At 46.6% G+C, this 14,585-nt stretch overlaps 3 non-coding genes across 3 annotated transcripts; all 3 read left to right on the top strand.

Annotated features, from left to right (window-relative positions):
* The first annotated feature begins 878 nt into the window (after window positions 1-878).
* On the top strand, window positions 879-950 carry TRNAA-CGC (transfer RNA alanine (anticodon CGC)). Its single transcript has one exon. It is a non-coding gene; the product is annotated as a tRNA-Ala (tRNA).
* Window positions 951-5,791: 4,841 nt separating this feature from the next.
* On the top strand, window positions 5,792-5,863 carry TRNAA-CGC (transfer RNA alanine (anticodon CGC)). Its single transcript has one exon. It is a non-coding gene; the product is annotated as a tRNA-Ala (tRNA).
* Window positions 5,864-10,704: 4,841 nt separating this feature from the next.
* On the top strand, window positions 10,705-10,776 carry TRNAA-CGC (transfer RNA alanine (anticodon CGC)). The gene has a single exon. It is a non-coding gene; the product is annotated as a tRNA-Ala (tRNA).
* The last annotated feature ends 3,809 nt before the right edge of the window (window positions 10,777-14,585 follow it).

Genomic DNA, 14,585 nt, shown 5'->3' with positions numbered 1-14,585 from the left:
AATCTGGGGCATCTATCCGAGATGGCTGTGTCACATTATGTGATGTCTCAGGCACCAACGTGATGAGATCGACCTGGCGCTTTAACTTTGTCATTGTAAGTAGTAAGATGTAATTTGGCAGTTGTCATGTTTTTTCATATGCACTACTGCAAACCCCTTTCCTTACTTAGCCCACTCCCTCCTGAAGCTTTTAGGTGTGATGAGGAAGCGTCCTCTCAGCGGGGATGTAGCTCAGTGGTAGAGCGCATGCTTTGCATGTATGAGGACCTGGGGCATTTCCACTTGTTTCTCTTTTTGACTGTCATATGATCTCTATCCACTAGATGGCCCTTTGAGCACAGTAATCCTCTGGTGGAAATCTTCCCCTGGAAGTCATCTCTTATGGAGAAGCAAAATGCACACTGCTTCAGTGTGACCATGAGGTTTTCCATTCTTGCTCCAGTTTTCCCTGCTCTTTTGCTAGTGCTTCACTCGGCAGAATGTTTTGACCAGAAGAGTTCTCCCTGAAAATTATGTCTGCGGGACAGACACACTGCATACCGAGGGGATGTAGCTCAGTGGTAGAGCACTTGCTTTGCATGGATGAGGCCCTGGGTCCAATCCCTGGCATCTCCAATTGTTTCCCTTTTTTTGACTGTCATATGGTCTCTGTCCACGAGATGGCTCTTTGAGCACGGTAATCCTCTGGTGGAATACTTCCCCTGGAAGTCATCTCTTATGGAGAAGCATAATGCACACTGCTTCAGCTGACCATGTGCTTTTCCAGTCTTGCTCCCGTTTTCCCTGGTCTTTTGCTAGTGCTTCAGTTGGCAGCATATTTTGACCGGAAGAATTCTCCCAGGAAAAGATGTCTGCAGGACAGGCCCACTGCACACCGAGGGGATGTAGCTCAGTGGTAGAGCGCATGCTTCGCATGTATGAGGTCCCGGGTTCAATCCCCGGCATCTCCATTTGCATAAACATCAGTGTGATTTTGTCCCGGTTATTTTGTATTTCACACTGCAACTCGGGCCATGATTATAGGATCATCGACATTCATATCTATTTGTCTGAGAAAACGCTGGTGCCCGTATGGCAAACCTGCCTATAATATATCACTGAGGTTTACGTCCCTGCCAGTGTCAACATCCTGTATGCCTTCACAATCACTACAAATAGAAATGCACAGAGAGAAACATCACACCACAGTTTTAACGGTGCAGAATCGTGAAAGTATTGGCATTGCCTTGCGTTTCTTTTCAGTCGATTGTTTTGGTTCCGAATGTATAGCTCCACCATTGTACCTTTGTAGCATATGATGCCTAGCTTTAAAAATAATTTGTTTTCACTGGATGTGGCCACAGATGTGCCTCTGTTGTCAACCTAAGTCGATCAGGTTCTGTAACTTGTTAGTTTTGAGCTGGAATATCCTACCAGCTCTGCTGCTGGGGCCTATCTCTGGCTTCTAAAAGCAAAAGTCTTGAACATATTGATATTTTTCATTAGTTGGTCAGGGGAATTGCATGGGGGGGCAGCCTTTCTGCATGTTTCTATGGACAACCAGACACAGGTGGCTCTAAAATGAAGTCTGCCATTTGGAAACTCCAATTCGACAGTTACCGTCAGTTCTGGGCGCTGTTAGTCCCAAGCAGCCAGCCAGCATCTGGTAGATTTCACAGTTCCTTGCTGGCAGTGGGGATGTAACTCAGTGGTAGAGCACATACTTGGGAAGTATGAGGCCACAGGTTCGATCCCAGGCATCTCCATGTGATATTTTTCCTCAATTGTGGGCTTTTTATCCTGTACATAGGAATTAGGATGATGTGTTCTTTTGCCATACTAAATCCTGTTCCTGAACGTCTTCTCTTTGGAGCCGATGATTGTGGACATGCACGGTGCACCATGCTTCAGTGTGATGTCTGCTTTTTTCATTGGAAGCCTGTTAGCCTGATCTCTTACCGGGATGACACAAGGCAGACTCGTTCAGACAGAGGGGCATTGGCTGAAAATAGTGTCTCCACCGGTCCCCCTGCTAGGCAGTGGTGTCATTCTGAGGTGCTGTGCACGCTCACCAACTATCACCCCCTCTGACCTTTCCCACCGCAGAACACCCTGAATGCATTCAGCGGGTTATGCTTCATTCTAGGGCTGCAATGGATCGCCTAGTGGCAAAACCAATGGAAGCACCATTGACCTTCCGCAGAATTCCACTGCTTGTCTGCCTAGAGAAGCGACATCTGCCGAGTGTGCTAGGGACACTCATGACGGCAGAGCTATAGAGTGGTGGGTCCACGTTGCTTTCCACTAGCCAGCAAATACAGAAGGACATCCGAAAGAGGTGTCAGTCTATCTAGCAACATATGTGGGCTTTCGGCTGGAGGAATTCCTGCGCGAAATGGTGCTATCTCATTTTTGGTGTTTGAAGACATACATATATATATATATATATATATATATATTTATTTTTTCTCCATAACTACACTTCTCAAATCTGGGGCATCTATCCGAGATGGCTGTGTCACATTATGTGATGTCTCAGGCACCAACGTGATGAGATCGACCTGGCGCTTTAACTTTGTCATTGTAAGTAGTAAGATGTAATTTGGCAGTTGTCATGTTTTTTCATATGCACTACTGCAAACCCCTTTCCTTACTTAGCCCACTCCCTCCTGAAGCTTTTAGGTGTGATGAGGAAGCGTCCTCTCAGCGGGGATGTAGCTCAGTGGTAGAGCGCATGCTTTGCATGTATGAGGACCTGGGGCATTTCCACTTGTTTCTCTTTTTGACTGTCATATGATCTCTATCCACTAGATGGCCCTTTGAGCACAGTAATCCTCTGGTGGAAATCTTCCCCTGGAAGTCATCTCTTATGGAGAAGCAAAATGCACACTGCTTCAGTGTGACCATGAGGTTTTCCATTCTTGCTCCAGTTTTCCCTGCTCTTTTGCTAGTGCTTCACTCGGCAGAATGTTTTGACCAGAAGAGTTCTCCCTGAAAATTATGTCTGCGGGACAGACACACTGCATACCGAGGGGATGTAGCTCAGTGGTAGAGCACTTGCTTTGCATGGATGAGGCCCTGGGTCCAATCCCTGGCATCTCCAATTGTTTCCCTTTTTTTGACTGTCATATGGTCTCTGTCCACGAGATGGCTCTTTGAGCACGGTAATCCTCTGGTGGAATACTTCCCCTGGAAGTCATCTCTTATGGAGAAGCATAATGCACACTGCTTCAGCTGACCATGTGCTTTTCCAGTCTTGCTCCCGTTTTCCCTGGTCTTTTGCTAGTGCTTCAGTTGGCAGCATATTTTGACCGGAAGAATTCTCCCAGGAAAAGATGTCTGCAGGACAGGCCCACTGCACACCGAGGGGATGTAGCTCAGTGGTAGAGCGCATGCTTCGCATGTATGAGGTCCCGATCTCCATTTGCATAAACATCAGTGTGATTTTGTCCCGGTTATTTTGTATTTCACACTGCAACTCGGGCCATGATTATAGGATCATCGACATTCATATCTATTTGTCTGAGAAAACGCTGGTGCCCGTATGGCAAACCTGCCTATAATATATCACTGAGGTTTACGTCCCTGCCAGTGTCAACATCCTGTATGCCTTCACAATCACTACAAATAGAAATGCACAGAGAGAAACATCACACCACAGTTTTAACGGTGCAGAATCGTGAAAGTATTGGCATTGCCTTGCGTTTCTTTTCAGTCGATTGTTTTGGTTCCGAATGTATAGCTCTACCATTGTACCTTTGTAGCATATGATGCCTAGCTTTAAAAATAATTTGTTTTCACTGGATGTGGCCACAGATGTGCCTCTGTTGTCAACCTAAGTCGATCAGGTTCTGTAACTTGTTAGTTTTGAGCTGGAATATCCTACCAGCTCTGCTGCTGGGGCCTATCTCTGGCTTCTAAAAGCAAAAGTCTTGAACATATTGATATTTTTCATTAGTTGGTCAGGGGAATTGCATGGGGGGGCAGCCTTTCTGCATGTTTCTATGGACAACCAGACACAGGTGGCTCTAAAATGAAGTCTGCCATTTGGAAACTCCAATTCGACAGTTACCGTCAGTTCTGGGCGCTGTTAGTCCCAAGCAGCCAGCCAGCATCTGGTAGATTTCACAGTTCCTTGCTGGCAGTGGGCATGTAACTCAGTGGTAGAGCACATACTTGGGAAGTATGAGGCCACAGGTTCGATCCCAGGCATCTCCATGTGATATTTTTCCTCAATTGTGGGCTTTTTATCCTGTACATAGGAATTAGGATGATGTGTTCTTTTGCCATACTAAATCCTGTTCCTGAACGTCTTCTCTTTGGAGCCGATGATTGTGGACATGCACGGTGCACCATGCTTCAGTGTGATGTCTGCTTTTTTCATTGGAAGCCTGTTAGCCTGATCTCTTACCGGGATGACACAAGGCAGACTCGTTCAGACAGAGGGGCATTGGCTGAAAATAGTGTCTCCACCGGTCCCCCTGCTAGGCAGTGGTGTCATTCTGAGGTGCTGTGCACGCTCACCAACTATCACCCCCTCTGACCTTTCCCACCGCAGAACACCCTGAATGCATTCAGCGGGTTATGCTTCATTCTAGGGCTGCAATGGATCGCCTAGTGGCAAAACCAATGGAAGCACCATTGACCTTCCGCAGAATTCCACTGCTTGTCTGCCTAGAGAAGCGACATCTGCCGAGTGTGCTAGGGACACTCATGACGGCAGAGCTATAGAGTGGTGGGTCCACGTTGCTTTCCACTAGCCAGCAAATACAGAAGGACATCCGAAAGAGGTGTCAGTCTATCTAGCAACATATGTGGGCTTTCGGCTGGAGGAATTCCTGCGCGAAATGGTGCTATCTCATTTTTGGTGTTTGAAGACATACATATATATATATATATATATATTTATTTTTTCTCCATAACTACACTTCTCAAATCTGGGGCATCTATCCGAGATGGCTGTGTCACATTATGTGATGTCTCAGGCACCAACGTGATGAGATCGACCTGGCGCTTTAACTTTGTCATTGTAAGTAGTAAGATGTAATTTGGCAGTTGTCATGTTTTTTCATATGCACTACTGCAAACCCCTTTCCTTACTTAGCCCACTCCCTCCTGAAGCTTTTAGGTGTGATGAGGAAGCGTCCTCTCAGCGGGGATGTAGCTCAGTGGTAGAGCGCATGCTTTGCATGTATGAGGACCTGGGGCATTTCCACTTGTTTCTCTTTTTGACTGTCATATGATCTCTATCCACTAGATGGCCCTTTGAGCACAGTAATCCTCTGGTGGAAATCTTCCCCTGGAAGTCATCTCTTATGGAGAAGCAAAATGCACACTGCTTCAGTGTGACCATGAGGTTTTCCATTCTTGCTCCAGTTTTCCCTGCTCTTTTGCTAGTGCTTCACTCGGCAGAATGTTTTGACCAGAAGAGTTCTCCCTGAAAATTATGTCTGCGGGACAGACACACTGCATACCGAGGGGATGTAGCTCAGTGGTAGAGCACTTGCTTTGCATGGATGAGGCCCTGGGTCCAATCCCTGGCATCTCCAATTGTTTCCCTTTTTTTGACTGTCATATGGTCTCTGTCCACGAGATGGCTCTTTGAGCACGGTAATCCTCTGGTGGAATACTTCCCCTGGAAGTCATCTCTTATGGAGAAGCATAATGCACACTGCTTCAGCTGACCATGTGCTTTTCCAGTCTTGCTCCCGTTTTCCCTGGTCTTTTGCTAGTGCTTCAGTTGGCAGCATATTTTGACCGGAAGAATTCTCCCAGGAAAAGATGTCTGCAGGACAGGCCCACTGCACAACGAGGGGATGTAGCTCAGTGGTAGAGCGCATGCTTCGCATGTATGAGGTCCCGGGTTCAATCCCCGGCATCTCCATTTGCATAAACATCAGTGTGATTTTGTCCCGGTTATTTTGTATTTCACACTGCAACTCGGGCCATGATTATAGGATCATCGACATTCATATCTATTTGTCTGAGAAAACGCTGGTGCCCGTATGGCAAACCTGCCTATAATATATCACTGAGGTTTACGTCCCTGCCAGTGTCAACATCCTGTATGCCTTCACAATCACTACAAATAGAAATGCACAGAGAGAAACATCACACCACAGTTTTAACGGTGCAGAATCGTGAAAGTATTGGCATTGCCTTGCGTTTCTTTTCAGTCGATTGTTTTGGTTCCGAATGTATAGCTCCACCATTGTACCTTTGTAGCATATGATGCCTAGCTTTAAAAATAATTTGTTTTCACTGGATGTGGCCACAGATGTGCCTCTGTTGTCAACCTAAGTCGATCAGGTTCTGTAACTTGTTAGTTTTGAGCTGGAATATCCTACCAGCTCTGCTGCTGGGGCCTATCTCTGGCTTCTAAAAGCAAAAGTCTTGAACATATTGATATTTTTCATTAGTTGGTCAGGGGAATTGCATGGGGGGGCAGCCTTTCTGCATGTTTCTATGGACAACCAGACACAGGTGGCTCTAAAATGAAGTCTGCCATTTGGAAACTCCAATTCGACAGTTACCGTCAGTTCTGGGCGCTGTTAGTCCCAAGCAGCCAGCCAGCATCTGGTAGATTTCACAGTTCCTTGCTGGCAGTGGGGATGTAACTCAGTGGTAGAGCACATACTTGGGAAGTATGAGGCCACAGGTTCGATCCCAGGCATCTCCATGTGATATTTTTCCTCAATTGTGGGCTTTTTATCCTGTACATAGGAATTAGGATGATGTGTTCTTTTGCCATACTAAATCCTGTTCCTGAACGTCTTCTCTTTGGAGCCGATGATTGTGGACATGCACGGTGCACCATGCTTCAGTGTGATGTCTGCTTTTTTCATTGGAAGCCTGTTAGCCTGATCTCTTACCGGGATGACACAAGGCAGACTCGTTCAGACAGAGGGGCATTGGCTGAAAATAGTGTCTCCACCGGTCCCCCTGCTAGGCAGTGGTGTCATTCTGAGGTGCTGTGCACGCTCACCAACTATCACCCCCTCTGACCTTTCCCACCGCAGAACACCCTGAATGCATTCAGCGGGTTATGCTTCATTCTAGGGCTGCAATGGATCGCCTAGTGGCAAAACCAATGGAAGCACCATTGACCTTCCGCAGAATTCCACTGCTTGTCTGCCTAGAGAAGCGACATCTGCCGAGTGTGCTAGGGACACTCATGACGGCAGAGCTATAGAGTGGTGGGTCCACGTTGCTTTCCACTAGCCAGCAAATACAGAAGGACATCCGAAAGAGGTGTCAGTCTATCTAGCAACATATGTGGGCTTTCGGCTGGAGGAATTCCTGCGCGAAATGGTGCTATCTCATTTTTGGTGTTTGAAGACATACATATATATATATATATATATATATATATTTATTTTTTCTCCATAACTACACTTCTCAAATCTGGGGCATCTATCCGAGATGGCTGTGTCACATTATGTGATGTCTCAGGCACCAACGTGATGAGATCGACCTGGCGCTTTAACTTTGTCATTGTAAGTAGTAAGATGTAATTTGGCAGTTGTCATGTTTTTTCATATGCACTACTGCAAACCCCTTTCCTTACTTAGCCCACTCCCTCCTGAAGCTTTTAGGTGTGATGAGGAAGCGTCCTCTCAGCGGGGATGTAGCTCAGTGGTAGAGCGCATGCTTTGCATGTATGAGGACCTGGGGCATTTCCACTTGTTTCTCTTTTTGACTGTCATATGATCTCTATCCACTAGATGGCCCTTTGAGCACAGTAATCCTCTGGTGGAAATCTTCCCCTGGAAGTCATCTCTTATGGAGAAGCAAAATGCACACTGCTTCAGTGTGACCATGAGGTTTTCCATTCTTGCTCCAGTTTTCCCTGCTCTTTTGCTAGTGCTTCACTCGGCAGAATGTTTTGACCAGAAGAGTTCTCCCTGAAAATTATGTCTGCGGGACAGACACACTGCATACCGAGGGGATGTAGCTCAGTGGTAGAGCACTTGCTTTGCATGGATGAGGCCCTGGGTCCAATCCCTGGCATCTCCAATTGTTTCCCTTTTTTTGACTGTCATATGGTCTCTGTCCACGAGATGGCTCTTTGAGCACGGTAATCCTCTGGTGGAATACTTCCCCTGGAAGTCATCTCTTATGGAGAAGCATAATGCACACTGCTTCAGCTGACCATGTGCTTTTCCAGTCTTGCTCCCGTTTTCCCTGGTCTTTTGCTAGTGCTTCAGTTGGCAGCATATTTTGACCGGAAGAATTCTCCCAGGAAAAGATGTCTGCAGGACAGGCCCACTGCACACCGAGGGGATGTAGCTCAGTGGTAGAGCGCATGCTTCGCATGTATGAGGTCCCGATCTCCATTTGCATAAACATCAGTGTGATTTTGTCCCGGTTATTTTGTATTTCACACTGCAACTCGGGCCATGATTATAGGATCATCGACATTCATATCTATTTGTCTGAGAAAACGCTGGTGCCCGTATGGCAAACCTGCCTATAATATATCACTGAGGTTTACGTCCCTGCCAGTGTCAACATCCTGTATGCCTTCACAATCACTACAAATAGAAATGCACAGAGAGAAACATCACACCACAGTTTTAACGGTGCAGAATCGTGAAAGTATTGGCATTGCCTTGCGTTTCTTTTCAGTCGATTGTTTTGGTTCCGAATGTATAGCTCTACCATTGTACCTTTGTAGCATATGATGCCTAGCTTTAAAAATAATTTGTTTTCACTGGATGTGGCCACAGATGTGCCTCTGTTGTCAACCTAAGTCGATCAGGTTCTGTAACTTGTTAGTTTTGAGCTGGAATATCCTACCAGCTCTGCTGCTGGGGCCTATCTCTGGCTTCTAAAAGCAAAAGTCTTGAACATATTGATATTTTTCATTAGTTGGTCAGGGGAATTGCATGGGGGGGCAGCCTTTCTGCATGTTTCTATGGACAACCAGACACAGGTGGCTCTAAAATGAAGTCTGCCATTTGGAAACTCCAATTCGACAGTTACCGTCAGTTCTGGGCGCTGTTAGTCCCAAGCAGCCAGCCAGCATCTGGTAGATTTCACAGTTCCTTGCTGGCAGTGGGCATGTAACTCAGTGGTAGAGCACATACTTGGGAAGTATGAGGCCACAGGTTCGATCCCAGGCATCTCCATGTGATATTTTTCCTCAATTGTGGGCTTTTTATCCTGTACATAGGAATTAGGATGATGTGTTCTTTTGCCATACTAAATCCTGTTCCTGAACGTCTTCTCTTTGGAGCCGATGATTGTGGACATGCACGGTGCACCATGCTTCAGTGTGATGTCTGCTTTTTTCATTGGAAGCCTGTTAGCCTGATCTCTTACCGGGATGACACAAGGCAGACTCGTTCAGACAGAGGGGCATTGGCTGAAAATAGTGTCTCCACCGGTCCCCCTGCTAGGCAGTGGTGTCATTCTGAGGTGCTGTGCACGCTCACCAACTATCACCCCCTCTGACCTTTCCCACCGCAGAACACCCTGAATGCATTCAGCGGGTTATGCTTCATTCTAGGGCTGCAATGGATCGCCTAGTGGCAAAACCAATGGAAGCACCATTGACCTTCCGCAGAATTCCACTGCTTGTCTGCCTAGAGAAGCGACATCTGCCGAGTGTGCTAGGGACACTCATGACGGCAGAGCTATAGAGTGGTGGGTCCACGTTGCTTTCCACTAGCCAGCAAATACAGAAGGACATCCGAAAGAGGTGTCAGTCTATCTAGCAACATATGTGGGCTTTCGGCTGGAGGAATTCCTGCGCGAAATGGTGCTATCTCATTTTTGGTGTTTGAAGACATACATATATATATATATATATATATTTATTTTTTCTCCATAACTACACTTCTCAAATCTGGGGCATCTATCCGAGATGGCTGTGTCACATTATGTGATGTCTCAGGCACCAACGTGATGAGATCGACCTGGCGCTTTAACTTTGTCATTGTAAGTAGTAAGATGTAATTTGGCAGTTGTCATGTTTTTTCATATGCACTACTGCAAACCCCTTTCCTTACTTAGCCCACTCCCTCCTGAAGCTTTTAGGTGTGATGAGGAAGCGTCCTCTCAGCGGGGATGTAGCTCAGTGGTAGAGCGCATGCTTTGCATGTATGAGGACCTGGGGCATTTCCACTTGTTTCTCTTTTTGACTGTCATATGATCTCTATCCACTAGATGGCCCTTTGAGCACAGTAATCCTCTGGTGGAAATCTTCCCCTGGAAGTCATCTCTTATGGAGAAGCAAAATGCACACTGCTTCAGTGTGACCATGAGGTTTTCCATTCTTGCTCCAGTTTTCCCTGCTCTTTTGCTAGTGCTTCACTCGGCAGAATGTTTTGACCAGAAGAGTTCTCCCTGAAAATTATGTCTGCGGGACAGACACACTGCATACCGAGGGGATGTAGCTCAGTGGTAGAGCACTTGCTTTGCATGGATGAGGCCCTGGGTCCAATCCCTGGCATCTCCAATTGTTTCCCTTTTTTTGACTGTCATATGGTCTCTGTCCACGAGATGGCTCTTTGAGCACGGTAATCCTCTGGTGGAATACTTCCCCTGGAAGTCATCTCTTATGGAGAAGCATAATGCACACTGCTTCAGCTGACCATGTGCTTTTCCAGTCTTGCTCCCGTTTTCCCTGGTCTTTTGCTAGTGCTTCAGTTGGCAGCATATTTTGACCGGAAGAATTCTCCCAGGAAAAGATGTCTGCAGGACAGGCCCACTGCACACCGAGGGGATGTAGCTCAGTGGTAGAGCGCATGCTTCGCATGTATGAGGTCCCGGGTTCAATCCCCGGCATCTCCATTTGCATAAACATCAGTGTGATTTTGTCCCGGTTATTTTGTATTTCACACTGCAACTCGGGCCATGATTATAGGATCATCGACATTCATATCTATTTGTCTGAGAAAACGCTGGTGCCCGTATGGCAAACCTGCCTATAATATATCACTGAGGTTTACGTCCCTGCCAGTGTCAACATCCTGTATGCCTTCACAATCACTACAAATAGAAATGCACAGAGAGAAACATCACACCACAGTTTTAACGGTGCAGAATCGTGAAAGTATTGGCATTGCCTTGCGTTTCTTTTCAGTCGATTGTTTTGGTTCCGAATGTATAGCTCCACCATTGTACCTTTGTAGCATATGATGCCTAGCTTTAAAAATAATTTGTTTTCACTGGATGTGGCCACAGATGTGCCTCTGTTGTCAACCTAAGTCGATCAGGTTCTGTAACTTGTTAGTTTTGAGCTGGAATATCCTACCAGCTCTGCTGCTGGGGCCTATCTCTGGCTTCTAAAAGCAAAAGTCTTGAACATATTGATATTTTTCATTAGTTGGTCAGGGGAATTGCATGGGGGGGCAGCCTTTCTGCATGTTTCTATGGACAACCAGACACAGGTGGCTCTAAAATGAAGTCTGCCATTTGGAAACTCCAATTCGACAGTTACCGTCAGTTCTGGGCGCTGTTAGTCCCAAGCAGCCAGCCAGCATCTGGTAGATTTCACAGTTCCTTGCTGGCAGTGGGGATGTAACTCAGTGGTAGAGCACATACTTGGGAAGTATGAGGCCACAGGTTCGATCCCAGGCATCTCCATGTGATATTTTTCCTCAATTGTGGGCTTTTTATCCTGTACATAGGAATTAGGATGATGTGTTCTTTTGCCATACTAAATCCTGTTCCTGAACGTCTTCTCTTTGGAGCCGATGATTGTGGACATGCACGGTGCACCATGCTTCAGTGTGATGTCTGCTTTTTTCATTGGAAGCCTGTTAGCCTGATCTCTTACCGGGATGACACAAGGCAGACTCGTTCAGACAGAGGGGCATTGGCTGAAAATAGTGTCTCCACCGGTCCCCCTGCTAGGCAGTGGTGTCATTCTGAGGTGCTGTGCACGCTCACCAACTATCACCCCCTCTGACCTTTCCCACCGCAGAACACCCTGAATGCATTCAGCGGGTTATGCTTCATTCTAGGGCTGCAATGGATCGCCTAGTGGCAAAACCAATGGAAGCACCATTGACCTTCCGCAGAATTCCACTGCTTGTCTGCCTAGAGAAGCGACATCTGCCGAGTGTGCTAGGGACACTCATGACGGCAGAGCTATAGAGTGGTGGGTCCACGTTGCTTTCCACTAGCCAGCAAATACAGAAGGACATCCGAAAGAGGTGTCAGTCTATCTAGCAACATATGTGGGCTTTCGGCTTAAGGAATTCCTGCGCGAAATGGTGCTATCTCATTTTTGGTGTTTGAAGACATACATATATATATATATATATATATATATTTATTTTTTCTCCATAACTACACTTCTCAAATCTGGGGCATCTATCCGAGATGGCTGTGTCACATTATGTGATGTCTCAGGCACCAACGTGATGAGATCGACCTGGCGCTTTAACTTTGTCATTGTAAGTAGTAAGATGTAATTTGGCAGTTGTCATGTTTTTTCATATGCACTACTGCAAACCCCTTTCCTTACTTAGCCCACTCCCTCCTGAAGCTTTTAGGTGTGATGAGGAAGCGTCCTCTCAGCGGGGATGTAGCTCAGTGGTAGAGCGCATGCTTTGCATGTATGAGGACCTGGGGCATTTCCACTTGTTTCTCTTTTTGACTGTCATATGATCTCTATCCACTAGATGGCCCTTTGAGCACAGTAATCCTCTGGTGGAAATCTTCCCCTGGAAGTCATCTCTTATGGAGAAGCAAAATGCACACTGCTTCAGTGTGACCATGAGGTTTTCCATTCTTGCTCCAGTTTTCCCTGCTCTTTTGCTAGTGCTTCACTCGGCAGAATGTTTTGACCAGAAGAGTTCTCCCTGAAAATTATGTCTGCGGGACAGACACACTGCATACCGAGGGGATGTAGCTCAGTGGTAGAGCACTTGCTTTGCATGGATGAGGCCCTGGGTCCAATCCCTGGCATCTCCAATTGTTTCCCTTTTTTTGACTGTCATATGGTCTCTGTCCACGAGATGGCTCTTTGAGCACGGTAATCCTCTGGTGGAATACTTCCCCTGGAAGTCATCTCTTATGGAGAAGCATAATGCACACTGCTTCAGCTGACCATGTGCTTTTCCAGTCTTGCTCCCGTTTTCCCTGGTCTTTTGCTAGTGCTTCAGTTGGCAGCATATTTTGACCGGAAGAATTCTCCCAGGAAAAGATGTCTGCAGGACAGGCCCACTGCACACCGAGGGGATGTAGCTCAGTGGTAGAGCGCATGCTTCGCATGTATGAGGTCCCGATCTCCATTTGCATAAACATCAGTGTGATTTTGTCCCGGTTATTTTGTATTTCACACTGCAACTCGGGCCATGATTATAGGATCATCGACATTCATATCTATTTGTCTGAGAAAACGCTGGTGCCCGTATGGCAAACCTGCCTATAATATATCACTGAGGTTTACGTCCCTGCCAGTGTCAACATCCTGTATGCCTTCACAATCACTACAAATAGAAATGCACAGAGAGAAACATCACACCACAGTTTTAGCGGTGCAGAATCGTGAAAGTATTGGCATTGCCTTGCGTTTCTTTTCAGTCGATTGTTTTGGTTCCGAATGTATAGCTCCACCATTGTACCTTTGTAGCATATGATGCCTAGCTTTAAAAATAATTTGTTTTCACTGGATGTGGCCACAGATGTGCCTCTGTTGTCAACCTAAGTCGATCAGGTTCTGTAACTTGTTAGTTTTGAGCTGGAATATCCTACCAGCTCTGCTGCTGGGGCCTATCTCTGGCTTCTAAAAGCAAAAGTCTTGAACATATTGATATTTTTCATTAGTTGGTCAGGGGAATTGCATGGGGGGGCAGCCTTTCTGCATGTTTCTATGGACAACCAGACACAGGTGGCTCTAAAATGAAGTCTGCCATTTGGAAACTCCAATTCGACAGTTACCGTCAGTTCTGGGCGCTGTTAGTCCCAAGCAGCCAGCCAGCATCTGGTAGATTTCACAGTTCCTTGCTGGCAGTGGGGATGTAACTCAGTGGTAGAGCACATACTTGGGAAGTATGAGGCCACAGGTTCGATCCCAGGCATCTCCATGTGATATTTTTCCTCAATTGTGGGCTTTTCATCCTGGACATAGGAATTAGGATGATGTGTTCTTTTGCCATACTAAATCCTGTTCCTGAACGTCTTCTCTTTGGAGCCGATGATTGTGGACATGCACGGTGCACCATGCTTCAGTGTGATGTCTGCTTTTTTCATTGGAAGCCTGTTAGCCTGATCTCTTACCGGGATGACACAAGGCAGACTCGTTCAGACAGAGGGGCATTGGCTGAAAATAGTGTCTCCACCGGTCCTCCTGCTAGGCAGTGGTGTCATTCTGAGGTGCTGTGCACGCTCACCAACTATCACCCCCTCTGACCTTTCCCACCGCAGAACACCCTGAATGCATTCAGCGGGTTATGCTTCATTCTAGGGCTGCAATGGATCGCCTAGTGGCAAAACCAATGGAAGCACCATTGACCTTCCGCAGAATTCCACTGCTTGTCTGCCTAGAGAAGCGACATCTGCCGAGTGTGCTAGGGACACTCATGACGGCAGAGCTATAGAGTGGTGGGTCCACGTTGCTTTCCACTAGCCAGCAAATACAGAAGGACATC

This window comes from Ambystoma mexicanum, assembly GCF_040938575.1.
Source record: "Ambystoma mexicanum isolate Mex_15411 chromosome 12 unlocalized genomic scaffold, UKY_AmexF1_1 Mex_chr12_unloc.1, whole genome shotgun sequence".
In the NCBI taxonomy this organism is placed as follows: Eukaryota; Metazoa; Chordata; class Amphibia; order Caudata; family Ambystomatidae; genus Ambystoma; species Ambystoma mexicanum.
This window is presented reverse-complemented; position numbering and strand designations above follow the sequence as displayed.